General features: G+C 47.1%; 1 protein-coding gene across 1 annotated transcript in view; it reads right to left on the minus strand.

Moving 5' to 3' along the window:
- Positions 1-14441, minus strand: part of LOC8052907 (succinyl-CoA:3-ketoacid coenzyme A transferase 2, mitochondrial) — a 90791-nt gene that overhangs the window by 52122 nt on the left and 24228 nt on the right. The gene's annotated exons all lie outside the window — the stretch shown is intronic.

Below are 14441 nucleotides of genomic sequence, written 5' to 3' on the forward strand. Positions count from 1 at the left end.
AGGGACCACTTCTTTGGACACTCTATAGACACACCAGTCGGAGATGCATTCCAGGCACCATACCTATACAGTACCACTCTGGCTTCAGACTGCTTGTTTTTCTACCCCTTTCAGCTGGCAGTCGCACTGATCTTCTCAACATTGTCCCCTGGCTGGTATGACTGGCAGAGCAGCAAGGATGGCTCGTTTTCCCTAGGTTACGTGATGCTGCGCACATAGTGATGATTTCAACTACCCAACGAGGCATAGGGATTGTCTTTTTCTTTCAGCAGTGTTGCGAGTCTTTATTTGGGCGGTGTTGTACCTGAACGAGTTAATAAATGTTACGAGTCAGAGAGACAATATATGATGTTTTCAAGAATTTGACAAATTATCATCCCAACATCTTCATTATGGAGGTTGCATGCAGATAATATGTGCATGGGTGTGAAGTTTAGTGCGAGTGAACAATCATAAAAAAGGTCAACTCACTTTGTCTCGCCTTTATTGCAGTGGAAGAATTGTGATGTATTTTTTTCTTCACGAGGCAATAATATTTTGATTGTGGAGTGGGCACAAAAGTGTTGTGCCCGCGAATCGAGCTTGGTGCAAACCTGTGCATAGTAATAAATCTTTTAGAGCAAAAAAGAAATTAAACCGGTGGCTATTGTTTCATTAGATATTGTTTCGGGGAAAGTTGGTAAACACTCCTCAGCATAGTACTAAACAATGCTTTCGACACATCCACTTGTCAAATGTTGCAGAAATCTTAAGAAAAGAAGATATGCCTTCTTTCAGCAAAGCCTTTCGACTAACTTTAAGCGAGATGTAATTCGAGAAGTATAATGTTTTGTGGTGAACAGCTACTGAACAAATACAGTAGTGAAACAACACATCAAAACTTGTTAAAAAATTTGTTGAAATGTGTCGCATCTGTAAATGGATTCGAGTGAGTTTTCAGCAGCTATATGACCAATTTTGTTCTAAGCAGCCATTTGACCCTTCAGAGATCAGTTGAGAAGTTGAAACGCATGGCAACACCAAACTAGAAAGCATTCCTGATTTTTCATATTTATTTTACTGACGCAGGGGGCAAGTACATACTACACGTCATTTTTTTAAAACAAGTAATCCAGCACAAACAACAAAGTGGGAATAACTGCTGCAATAAAGTGGATATTTGGGGCAGTTGGTTCATTGCAAACAAAAAGCGCCGAATAAATGCAGGGACACAGACGAAGGGAAACAGGACAAGGCGCCTTGTCCTGTTTCTCTTTTTCTGTGTCCTTGTGTTTTTTCGGCGCTTTTTGTTTTTAACAACTGCTAGCATGCATACAGGGAACGTTACATATTAGGGGTCAAGAGCTTGCATCAGCAAACGTGCGTGCGCACCACACATGCTTGCTCAGGTCCTTCGCGCCAGAAGCTCTGGAGACTTGTTTATTTTCGGTAAGCGGGGGAACCCACCTGATAGTTTATGCAGGCAACTGCTTTGAAGTTCTCATAAATGTCCGCATAATCGCCACCGGGCCCGGGCTCTTGATACACGCGTGCGTGAACCCGGTTACTCGAAGGAGGCGGATGATTTCGGGAGCGCCGGGGAAGTGGACGAGTCCGAGCAACAGATGCCTTACGGTGAGACGCGTCACTCTCCCGATTGCGTCGCACGCCGTCTGTTGTGAAATGTTGACAGCTAGAAACATCTTGCCAGCAAAAGTCGCAGCGTGACGAGCAACTGTAGCTTGGGTATCAGCGGCAGCCGCCTGTTGTCGCCGTTCGGATCAGGCCGTCAAGTCGCGGCCGAGCAGCTCCCGCGCCGTTGCCGTTCGTCGTCGCATATCCCGGTGGGATGCATTCAATCACGGAGGAACGGCCGCTTCTCTCGGCGAAAAATACCCGTCACCGAGGGCAACACCGCAATTACAGGACACAAATATTGAACGCGGCGATCCCATATGCGACATCACATCAGCAAGCCGCCATGTTGAAATGACTACGAAGTCGCGTTCAAGATAGGTCCAACCCAGTCTTGAAATTTGGGCACTTCAAGTTCGCTTCAAGCTCCGTTCAAGATCGGTTCAAGTTAAGGTGCGTTTATGAAGCGCGCTTGCTCGTCGCAAGACGGACTTGAGCAAGTTGAAGCTCGACTTCAGAGCAAGTCACATCTATGAATTCGGGGGTAAGTGTATCTGCCGGATTTTTTTTCCTTGTATCATGTACTTGTCACGATAGGCCGCGCAAAACATGTCTGAAGACATGTTCCATGCTTACATGTGTATGAAGCAAACAAGATTAGAACATACCTGATGCGCTTCCGCATACAATTCTGCCATCGTGTCTGCAGCACTATTTGTGTTCAAAGTGACTTAGGCTTAACTCTATGTGCATCCTCTGCTTCCATTCAGCTAGCGGAGCACGTATTCAGCTGGCAACGAAGGAAACTTGCCCGTTACTACATTGAAAACAAGACAACCTGTAAATGGCGACAGGCTAAGAATTCAGTGTGCGCTCCGCCTCCATCTCGAGCTTTCTGTTTTTTGTAAGACTTTGTCGCACGCGCAGCCAAGGCCCGGTGAAAGGCAACAAGCGCGTGCAGAAGGCGGCGCTGCCACTGATTTGTTAGCTTGTCATCGACCATAGGAAAAAAAAAAAAAAAACAAGTATCAATATGGTGAAACAAAGGCGAACAGTCTAAGACCTTTTCTTCGCTACTTTTGAAAACTTTCCCAGAGGCGTCTTACCTCGACTTCTACTAGCGATGATTTAGGATAATATTGAGTTTGACTAATGGCTAATTCCGGTGGTCATGCATTTCCCGGAGAAATATTTTGCCCTATCTTCGCCATGGTCGTTCGCGTGGTCAAAGGCTGGCGAGTGCGCGCTGTTTGGGTGGCGCTTCTCAGGCGTTTGCCCCCAATTTACCGGCACAATTTTTGCCCGAGCTTCAAGAGGTCGGGCAGCTTGCCTACCAGCCTGCATTCGGTGTCGTCATATACGAATCGGCAAAGGAAACCAAACAAAACAATGGTCGCCGATAGCGGGTTCGAATAGAACACTAAGCCATTGAGACAGACTCCCTCTGCGGTCCGATAAAAAACAGCAAAAACAACAAAGATAAACATAAAATATTTTAAAGGAAGCTTACGCAAGATCTTTATCCTATAGGACACAGTGTATTATTACACCGATCTCAGAAATGTATTGATAGTGCTGCAGCTCGGCACTTGAACGCGCATTACTATTTCAAAGGGCTGGGCCAAATGGAAAGGCTGATTATTCCGGGAAAACGGTGATAACAAGAAAATAGAATATAAACAGCGACGCTGGTGAGCCTTTAGGGATCCTTATAAGATGACAAGAGTTTTTAGGGAATCCAAACAAAATATATTAATATTTGTTTCCCGACATCTCAGAGTACGAATATATGCTGTTTATGCCTACAGCGTGCCTGTTGTATTATAAAATAATCGAATAATTTAACAAAGCTCACGCACTACCCAGGAAAACGAGAAGGCCAGTTGCCGGTGCTTTGTGTTCGGGTGGAGAGGGTCACGTGGTGCGCCGGTTGCGCGGTTCTGGTTGCCGGTACCGCCGGGAGGGCTCGCCGGCGATTGACCACCCGAACTCACCATAAGAACAAAAATAAAATTAACGAATTGGGCGCATCTGCTGCGGACTTCTACGATGCAATACAAGACGCATGTCATTCCTTCTGCTCCACGTGAAGTTTCGAGACGAAGCACGAGCAAGACAGCGCTATTTGTACGGTGTCTCGACCCGCTAACACCAATCACGCACACTGCCTTGGCCGACATCACTTTTTCTTTGCGGCCGACATTAATCATTTCTAATAACGCTTATCAGCAACGTAAGAATTAAAACATTGGTTTTATAAAAATATTTTACTAAGGAAATACATCTCCACGAAAATTAAAAAAAAAAAAAATCAACAGCCTTGGCGTTGACAGGCAATACGCAGTTCGAACGGCTGGACGCTACAACCTCCGGGTTTTCTTTTTTTTTTTTGTGTGTGTGTGTGTTTTTTTTCGACATGGAAGAAGTGGCTGCCGCCATCTATCATCGGGAACAGTCAAGGGCAGAAAGGTAGCGAACTTTTATGAAACCCGAGATTCGACATCAAACCTGGAGGTTCGACTGGTTCGGCGAAACTCGATCTTTTTCCAAAGTTCGACAAAAAATCTACTTATTAAAAGATTTGCCCAGCTTCTACACGAAGCATCAAAGGGAAAATTTTGGCCAGTTGGTTTGTGATCACAAAGGTAAGCACAAAAAAACAAAAAAACACAGGGACAAGAAAGCATGCAATGAAGGGCGCACTCGCAAATAAATTTTACTTGAAAAACAAGGACTCATAAAAAGAGTCGTGGCAAAACAAACAGTCATGGCTACTTCCGGTGTAACCCCCGTGACAAAAAAGGATACTGTGTTGCTGATAAAGGCTGTGATTCGTCACTTACATAGTTATTACCCTTTGATTTGATTTTGTATATTTTGTCTGGCTCTCTAGAAACCTTGTATGGGTACCTAGCCAAAAACCTGCTGATGCTAAATGACAGGGCGAATGAGCAACAACTGCAGTGAGGGGCAAAATGTCCCGGCGGGGTAGCTATAGTGACCGCGGCAGACTCGCGCGCACGATCGTTCAAGCACATTCCACTCTGGCTGATATAAGAAGGTCCGCAAAACTATTCTTAACGAGGTAGAGGGGCTTAGAGTGATAAACCGGAGGTTCTGAAGTGGCAACTTCCCCCCCCCCCCCCCCCGGGTTGCCGCCATGTTGTACGCAATTGGGATTACTCGTCACGTGACCTCACAAGAGCCGTGACGTCATCAGTAAGATGGCAGCGCCCAGAGCTGGCGCAGGCGAGTTTTTTTCGGTGCGCGGTAGCCGTGATGTGCAGCTGCTTTCCGACGACTTCGGGCTTTTTCGTACTCGCTGACGGAGGTATAACGTGAAAACATAAAGAAATGAAACTTACTACCCTTTTTGCGAAAGATCGCTCTTGATCGCGCTTGTGAGACAGCATCAGCCGTGTCGCCGTACCGGTGCTCGGATTCCCGGATGTGTTCGAGGATCGATAAAATTTGGAGTGATTTTAGCATGAAATTTTCGCATTCTCTTAGCTTTGTTTGAACGTTCGAGTGTCTGAGAATCGACGCGAAGTGTATGCGTCGGACGTAGGGCCTAGGGGAGTTCGTTTCAGCCCTAGGTAACTGCTTAATCACAGCCAGCTTTTACCGAGGAAGCTCCTGCGAAATTTACGTTTTGTACTTGTCAACAATTTTACGGTATAACATCTAGCACAAAATATTCGCATTTTTCTAGCTTCTTTTGAGCGTCTGAAAATCGAGGCGAAAGGTATACGTCGCGTTAGGGCCTAGGCGAAGTTGTTTCAGCCCTGCGTCACCGAATAACCATAGAAAGTTTTAACGAGGAAGCTCCTGCCATCTTTAACCTTTTGTGCTAACCGACGATTCTACATTCGATCGATTTTCTTCCTTTGTTGTGAGTGCGAAGTGCACACTCATTTTCAGCTGCGAAGATGACGTTTTTATTGAGTGTGAGGATGAATAAATCGTTGCAGGCACCTGCTTCAAAGCTATTCGACTTGGTATGAGAAAAACCGTTTTGGTGTACGCATAGATTAACTGCACATTTTTCTCTTTCGTACAATTTATTACAGCAACACTTTCTTTCATCAAAATTGCATTGTATTAGTCGGTCAATTATTTACTTGTTCTAATTACCTGAGTAATATTATTCATATTTTTGTTCATCCCTTGCCCGAAGAGCAGTCTTGATGAAAAATGTTGACTACCATTCCTTTCGGTCTCTTCAATAGACATTTTTTCAAAGTGTGGGCTGTCTATACGACGTATCACCGTAACTTGGAAAAGTGAAAGCGCCGCAGCCCCCTCGTGCCAATCAGACAGACGGAGTGAAGGTGTGTGACAAATCTGTGCTGACGAGCACTCTGATGATATGTTGTTATGTGCCTCTCTCCAACGTGCATATTGACTCACCGAGACTGTAGGCTTTGCCGTTTACCAAATTGTGGTGGAACGAATTACAGTAGCTACTACTCTAATTTCCCAAGGCCTTCATACCTTGGGCACTTGTTCAACAAGAGTGTTATGTCCGCCATCACTGTGAACTCGGCTGAGCGTGGCAGTCGTGTTGCTTGATGGGGTTTTGCAAAGGGTCTATTGTGTTATACCTATAGGGAGTGTCCTGCAATAAAGTAGTGCGCAAACAGATACTATTAAACTAGATGCCCAAAGGTGTGTTTGTTTTTCCAATTAACAAGTTACAGAGGTGTGCATTAATGTTATTATCATGTGTGTAGTTTAAGTATCCTCTCTGGAATGCCTACAAAGGCCCCTGGAGGGACTAAATTAATAAATAACATTTTCACATCACTGGAGTTGGTTTTCGGATGTGCCACATGTTCAGGAGAAATGAAACGAGTGCTGTCCAATCCAACTAGTCTGCCAGTCTGGTATGTCCCATTAATTAATATTGAGGGGTCAGAGATGCGAGTGTCCTCAAAAGGTCCAGCACGCACGGTGACCACAATTCTTAGTGTATAGACTCTGAAGGCCTAAAAACAAGCGGAAATATGTTTGTTTGGTTAGTGTATCAAATATGTTTAATTCCACTTGATTACATAATTATTGGTTCTTTGCAAATGGTTTCATAACGAGTTATTTCTGCGACAGTCTTGTGTCAGGCGTTCAGTCGTAGTATCTGTGGTCTTTGTTCTCGGACGACGCCCCTGGCACGTCGGTGTTCAGTTTGGTCGAGTGGCAACATTGACCGATTGATGCCGTCTTGTAATCCTACGTCATATGCGGCCACTGACATCTGATGCACTGAAGCAGCAGGGTTGGCGTCTAATCCGCAAAATTTTCCTGGTAGTTTTCTGCATAAATGCAGCAAGCTCGGGCCTATATGAATGCTTCGTCGTTGGGGTGTCTCGTTAAATTGACATTGAATAGTAACCGGTAGCCGGTGGCGGTCGTAGTGACTTTGTGGCATAAGCCGCCCTTGGTTTGTCAGATGCCGCTTCGCTCGAAGAAGTCTCCAGTTGAATTGCCCGTCGAACTTGTTCCGAAACAATCTCGGCAATCAAAATAAAAGCCGGGCAACTGATGGCAGGAAGTAGCTTTCTGATCTCCTCCCGGACAACGTTGTGAATGATGCCGCGGGTGCCTGGGAGACTGGCATCGAGGTTGCAGCTGGACGACTCGAGTATCGAGACGCTGGGGAGTTGTTGATATTGACAGGCCCGGGCCTGCAGTGTACATTCAATGTTGGAAGTCTTGGTGGTATGAACCCTTCCACTGTTGTCGTGGAGTAGCGGACAAGGCTGCCGAAGGTGTTGTCCCTTACATGAGGGACATGGGATTCTTAGCTTCTGGTGTTCTGCAGCATCAGGGTTGGCGTGGGTGCTCGATCAGACGCAAAACATCCTCCACAAAGGCGGTGATGCTCTCGTTGGGGCCATGTCCTGGACAGAATCAGGAATTCGGCTCTCTCTCGTCAATGTTGACTGATGAACGTGCACTTCAGCTGGATCTTGCAAACTTTTTACGACGTTAAGAAGGATTCGTGGTTCTCAAACCAGTGCCTGGCAGTTTCTTCCATTAGAAGAATAGGTTCTGCGGGAGCTGGTTGTCCGTCTACCCACTGTGGCGGGCGACACAGTCATATATTTCAATCCAATTCTCGACGTCTTCATACATCTTGCGTGAAAGGGCGTCGGAGTGCGAGGTGCGACGGCCATGCAAACGATGGTGAGAGTGGACGCGGTTTGCCGCTACAGGTTTGTCATTGTTGGCTTAGTCAACTTCGGTTTTTCTGGCAAAAGACAAAATTCCGGTGGTTCTTGCTGGTATAGCAGCGATTGGCTCGGATATCAGGTTCTTCGTGGTGTATTTCCGAGGTTCGTCCTTGTGGTACTCGCTTGTCTTGCGGTTTTTCTGCCGTGCTCGGGATAAGACTTGGTTCCCGGCTCGCCGGGGGTTTAAGACGTGGGATATTCCACCACCCGTGTCTAGTTATCGGGCAACTCGGCTGAGGAGCCGCCAGGATCCAGACAGAGTAAAGGGCTATGGGTAAAGTGCGCAGCACCTCCACCAGAACATACGATGACAGCTGAGCATGGCCTGGAACTTTCCCGAATAGTGAATATTCATAGAAAATAGGACAGGAGCCAGCCTCCGTGACAATATAACAAAACAGACAAGATAGAGACTATCCTGACCACTAAAGAAGCTGCATGCAGTGCTTTAGTAGCATTCTGTCCGAATAAATCGTCTCCTTCGGGGTTTGGAGACTGCTGTGGACGAGCTGAACTAAAATGGATGTGAGACCACTTTTCTGGTAATGAGCCGCTGCAGACTGTCTTCGCAAAGCGGCGTGAACGTATAAACTGGGAAGGTTACACGCGTGATGAAATGTCCATACAGCTCGCAATTCGCGTATCGAGTGTTGATAAAACTTTTGTATCGACCACATGTGCAAAAGGCTAGCGGATTCAATACAAACTGCAACATCTGTGCTCCGTTAAAGCGCACGTCTACACCAGAACAATTTAGGAAGCAGCACAGCATCACCTAAAGCACGGCACAGGAAATACCAGCTTGAAGGCAGCTCTTCGGTGCGCCACGCGCCTGTACTCTGTGAAAGTGCACGTCTACGCCGGAACAATTTGGGAAGCAGCACAGCACGGCACGGGAACTACAAGCTGCAAGGCAGCTCTCCGGTGCACCGCACAACTAAAGTGAGCCTTGAGTCATTTGAACGAAGCGGCACCACGATTGCACACTGCCAAGCGCGACTCACGCAATTTCCGTCACTAAACTCTGTATCCAAATATATTGCACATGCTTCACTACAGACCTCGAAGATTTCGATGGTCAACGAGAGCATAGAAATGTCGAATTAAAATTTATCCTACACTCTCAACAAAAGGGTTGTCGTGGGGTACTAGCTTTGGGGTAGTCAGAAGCCGTCACAGATATCGCTACCCCACCTTCGTTATACTGACAACCCCACGGGTAATCACACGGCACGCAATCAACAGGTTGTCAAAGTGAGCACCCCCAAAAGCAACATGGCCGCTGGCAAGCGACAGTGGAGCAGTACGAGTAAGGCCTAGCGAGCTGGACTGCTTTTTGCTAAAATACGATTCTCAAGTGCGTGCGCCCGTTCACGGCCTTCCGTGCGCACTGAAGCACTCCAAAACGCGCCTCGAACCACGGACACCGCACGTATTACGAGTAGAGGCGACGATGTGAAAGGAAGGGGGGGGGGGGGGGGGGGGGGGGGGCCACTTGAGGGGGTTGTCCGCGACTGCTTTCGCGCGGCCGGCTGCATTTACTTCGCGACCAGAAAACATTCAAGAAAGGAATCGTATAGCGACAAATGGAATGATATCTTTATTGAACAGAGCGTCTCCTTGCTGTGCTTGCCGCCAGTGATTCGGCGGTTTCGGTTGACAGCGGCGAGGCGAAGCATCACCGATTTAAGCAGCGTCGGTTCCGATCGTTCAATGCTCCTGCTCACCTGTTAGCATTCGTTATCCACTTCCAAGTCCCTGGTAATCCTCACCGCGTTTGTGCACGCACTTCGCGCTATTCACCGCACGGAACACCCATTCAACTGGCTATGAGACTGATCCCACTGGGACGAGAGGCTGAGAACCGAACCCTTCGGGGCTGCTCCGTCAGCTCCGTAGAGCCATGGAACGCCTCCATGTTTTTCACTCAAATAAGTAGACACATAAACGCGGGACTCCTTGAATTGGGCGGCGCCACGCGCCACCTAACGGACAGGGCTCAAACTAGGAAAAAAACGAAACCAACACTCTTTGTGTTCAGCGCCTCGCCAGACATTCACGTATGTACATATTCTACTACACACTTCACACATACCCGACATACAGACACCATAGCATTCTACACAGGAACGCGTTCAGACACAGCACAAGGTACTAATGAGATAATGACACTCTACATTCCTATACACGCGTCTAGTCGACACCGCCACCTTATATACTGCTCTATTTTCTGTGACCGATTAGGATGGTGACCACTGTCATATTTTGCATAAATACGAAAAGACTGTGCAAGGTTTACGCGTATATATTATTTTCCTCTACTGCCCTCAGGAAAGCGCTCGTATCTCTAATGTAATCCATTGCAAAAGTGAACTGCAGGTTATGAATAAATTTGAATAGTTGCTACACGTCACGTTTTGATCAGTTTCGTTTTCTCGCTAGCCTACACTTTAAGTATACAGAAGCCTGTTTAATTAATTGTATTAATTATCGAAAACAATTTCTGCAATCACAACTTTCTGAACACGCTGATGCATTTTCTTTTCTCTTTTTACATATCCGAATGACTTCAGCGGCGGTTGAGTAAATGTTGAGTACACTGAGCGCGCGCAGGTGATTCTAGCAAAGCCCGTCCGCCGGTCCTCCCCGAAGCGTTGTTTCAGTTTTCTTCTTTTCGCTACAATTGTTTTTGCTTAAGCGCGTGTCTTTCAAATATGCGTTCTATGCGCTCGCGCTCGCGCCAAGAGGACAGTGCAGAATTGCCCCTTTCGGGCCCGTGCCTTCACCTGCAACTAACGCGAAATACGTATGCTAAATTATGTAAAGCCTGCTTCAGACAGTGGCGTTTGACTGCGTCTGACTGCGTTGCGGCAGCGAGAAACCAGGGCATCCCTGCTGCTTACATCGCGTGCGAAGATGATTCCTTGAATTGGATTCCACGCTTCATACGAAGCACAGTCGTGCCGGTGAGTCGCTTTCGGTTCTCGACGCAAAGCTGTCAAACTCATTCAAACGCAAGTGTCTGAACCGGCCTTACCGCTCATTCACACTGGAAGCGGATCCGCGTTTGCAAAGCGGTTGCGAACGCGGTTGTATAAATATCCAGTACGATTGCACGCGCACTCCATGACATCAAGTGCGCGTGCAATTGGACTGGATCTTTATACAACCGCGCTCACAACCGCTTTGCGAATGCAGATCCGCTTCCAGTGTGAATGAGCTGTTGAGCATCAAAGAACGCCGAGAACATAGTTCTCTGCGCTGCACCTGCTGTCGTCTCCAGCAGTACTTCTAAAAAAAAAAAAAAATCTAAAACAAATAGCACGTATATGTTTGCCAATGCCTTATTTTTGGAAATTTACTTGGAATCTTTTATATAGATAAAAGGAACGCGTGCTGGAAGGCCTGTACTTCTTTCGAAGTACTCCGCCTTGGATGACACACACTTGTTTGAGCATTTTTTTTTTTTTATCGAGTATGCTCGATGAAATGTGCCAAATGAGCCAGTGAAGGCGAATCATGTATCCCGAGACAGAGAAATAGTGAAATACACGAACATGACCGCAGATATCTGTGTAGGCTCGTCCCGTCCGGCCTGAGTCGTGGTGTGCAATGCTTCATACTTCCCTGCACTTACAAGCAAAAAAATTGGGTACGACAGGAGCGTAAGTTCGGCGGAACGGGCGGAACCGAGGAGGCCATTTGCAACTGAACTGCACGCAGAACTGACCGATCACACCTTTATTGAGAGCACGCTCTTTACTGAACCGCACAATAAAAGACGACAAGAGTATCTCGTCCGACGAACATTCAAGTCAACTCACGCCTGTGCGTAGCTTTCTGTGCTTTTCTAGAGATTTGGTTAAATTCCTCGAGCACGACGCCAGCTGCCAGCTGTTGTTTACTGTTGTACATCATAAAACCCGCGACGGAACCAAAAAGGACAACCGCGATACTTTTTATCTGCCTCGGGTTTTAGTAGGTGCGTACCAATGTTGCCTGTACTTGTTTGTTTTCTGCCAGTTTAGGCGGAATGAGCCACACGCTTGTTTCGAGCGGTTTAAATTTGAATAAATAATAACCAACACAAAAAAGAAAACAAGTTTTAAGTACTTTTTGAGATTTTTGAAGTGACTTTTACTATTAAACGACTGCATGCACTTGAATGTTCAATTCAAGAGTTTATGAAACTTGACTACCCCATGCTTGTCACCTTCCAACAGGGTGCTAACTCTCAATGGCTCGAGCCCAGTGGGTAGTTAGGTAAGCCTGTGGGGGTAGTTAGAGCCGTCAAAACGCACGATGACTAGGGGGGGTGCTCACTTTTTCTTAGAGTGTAGCGGTATCCGAATCAATCCGAAAAAGAGCAACGTAGGGCCGATTGCCTCTTTCGTGGCAACATGCCCGCCGGTCACCAGCGAAATGCACACCGTTCCTCTATTAGCGGCGAGATGTTTTAGTGGCGCCCTCCTACGGTTCCCCCTTGTGACGTCATTACCTTGCAAACATCAAGTTCGATGGTGTTTGTAAATAGCATGGTGGAAGCTTGAAATGATTGCGCTCTCAAAGGAACACTGCCAACACCGTCAAAATTAAAGTTCTTTCATTCCTCTTATTTCCGTCGATGATAAATCCTTTTCTGACGTCATAGTCAGCGTTCGGCCAATCGTGGAAGGCAGACCACAGCGACGCTTTCGGTCGCGCACGTCGCCAATATTTTCACGTTATACTACGTCAGACGCCACGCTGAACTCTGAAGTCGTTTTCGACCAGCCTTATATGACGGCTTCCGCGTCTGAAATCAACTCGCCGAGACAAACGACAACGAACAAAGCATCTGACAAGCTCCGGCCAATCCTCCGGCCCAGCTGGGGCCAGCCGCTGCATAGGCGCTGCCATCTTTCCTGTGACGTCACGTATTTGGTTTGGTCACGTGACGAGGGGTCAAATTTGCGTAAAATGGCAGCGGCCTTATGGGGCTCACTTCCGAGTGCAGACCGGAGCCCCGGTTTATTGCTCTAAGCCCCTCTACCTTGTTTGGTATTCTATACACTAGTCCCGTGGTGCTATCTGTGTATTTGGTGCGGCGCTTGGTTTTCAAGGATCTGTAGAATCACTCGGATCGTTGACCCTATGGCACAACCCCGACAACTAATTGGGTGGAGTGAAAACCAATGGTACTTTATATCGAGTGGCCACTTTCCTAAGGTCAGGCACGACGGTGTACATAAACGGAATTAAAACCGGCCTTGCCGTACTCCTCTTGCGGGTAACCCCCGGTATACCTTTAGATTTCTTTACCAGACTTTCTGCTACCTCAACCAACGTTCCCTGAGAGACACCCGCTCTCTCCAGCCGCCCCTACTTGCTTCTCGAAACTTTCTTATTCATTGTGCCTGCATAACTTCTTCGGAGCTGCCTCTAGACACAAAGAGGCAATGCTTCTTTTTACTGTTTAAAAAAAAAATGGTTTCGTCATTCTGACTAAGCAGGCTCTCACAGTAACCAGAGACCCGAAGATCGGGTCGGAGGTTTTCGAGTCATTTTGTAGTGGCTTATAATGTACGAATGAGGAGCCGAGAGAATGAATATTGCAGTTCCTGGACCTCAGGTTGTCTACACAAGGACCATATTTGCTGGATTGATGAACCACTTTCTGCATAATGTTAATTAGGGTTGTGTGGATATTTATGCAGCGGGTACTTCGTCAGCCCTTTCAAAGTTGCGACGAGGCACTCGCTGTAAATGAGCAATTTAGCCAGTGCAGTACAACCCCTGGCATAGCGTCTTAACGTGCCCCACGCAGCAGTGATACACAACCGCGCACCGATACACTATTCAGCCAGATCGAAACGGGCAGGAGTAGTGACTGAACCCAGGATCCCTAAAGCCCCTCCATGTTCAAAAAGTAGCGCAAAGTCCATCAATGGACGAGGCACGTGCAACGTGCAGCCCTTGGGAAAATCATGACGGCACAGCGCAGCACTGAGCTGAATTTCAGACGCCATGAATTTCCCAGAATTGGCGCGAGGCACGTGCCTCGCGCATTTCTAGAACAATGAATGGCGCCACTTTTCCCAGGATAGAGGGGCTTTAAGAATCCCTGGGTCCTGCAGCGCGAGCTTTCGCTGCACGTGCTCCGAGCTTTTAGCTAGTGTGCGCTAGCCCACTCGGCCACAGATCTCCATGCCACGTTCAGAGAAAAGCATACTTCTGTTTAACTCCGCCCATTCAAAAATAGCAAAGAACAACATTACCCCTATGTGTCTAGAGGGAGCCATCAAGAGAAGTCTTGCAGACATAGTGCCCAAGCAAGTCTTGAGAAGCAAGTAGCGTGGTTGGAGACTCTGGATTTTCCCCAGAGCACTATGGTTGAAGAGGCAGGAAGCCTGATAAAAATATTAAAGGGATACAAAAGCAACCCCGCGTCAGGGGTACGGCGAGGCCGGTTTTAATTCCGTATATGCACACCGTCGCGCATAATCTTAAGAAAGTGGCCGCTCGGTACGATGTACTTCTGGTTTTCACTGCACACAATAAGTTGTCGCGGTTGTGCCGTAGGATCAGCGATTTCAGTGATTCTACAGATTATAATGA

The sequence above is a fragment of the Ixodes scapularis genome, unplaced genomic scaffold (assembly GCF_016920785.2).
Source record: "Ixodes scapularis isolate PalLabHiFi unplaced genomic scaffold, ASM1692078v2 PGA_scaffold7__128_contigs__length_106722199, whole genome shotgun sequence".
NCBI lineage: Eukaryota > Metazoa > Arthropoda > Arachnida > Ixodida > Ixodidae > Ixodes > Ixodes scapularis.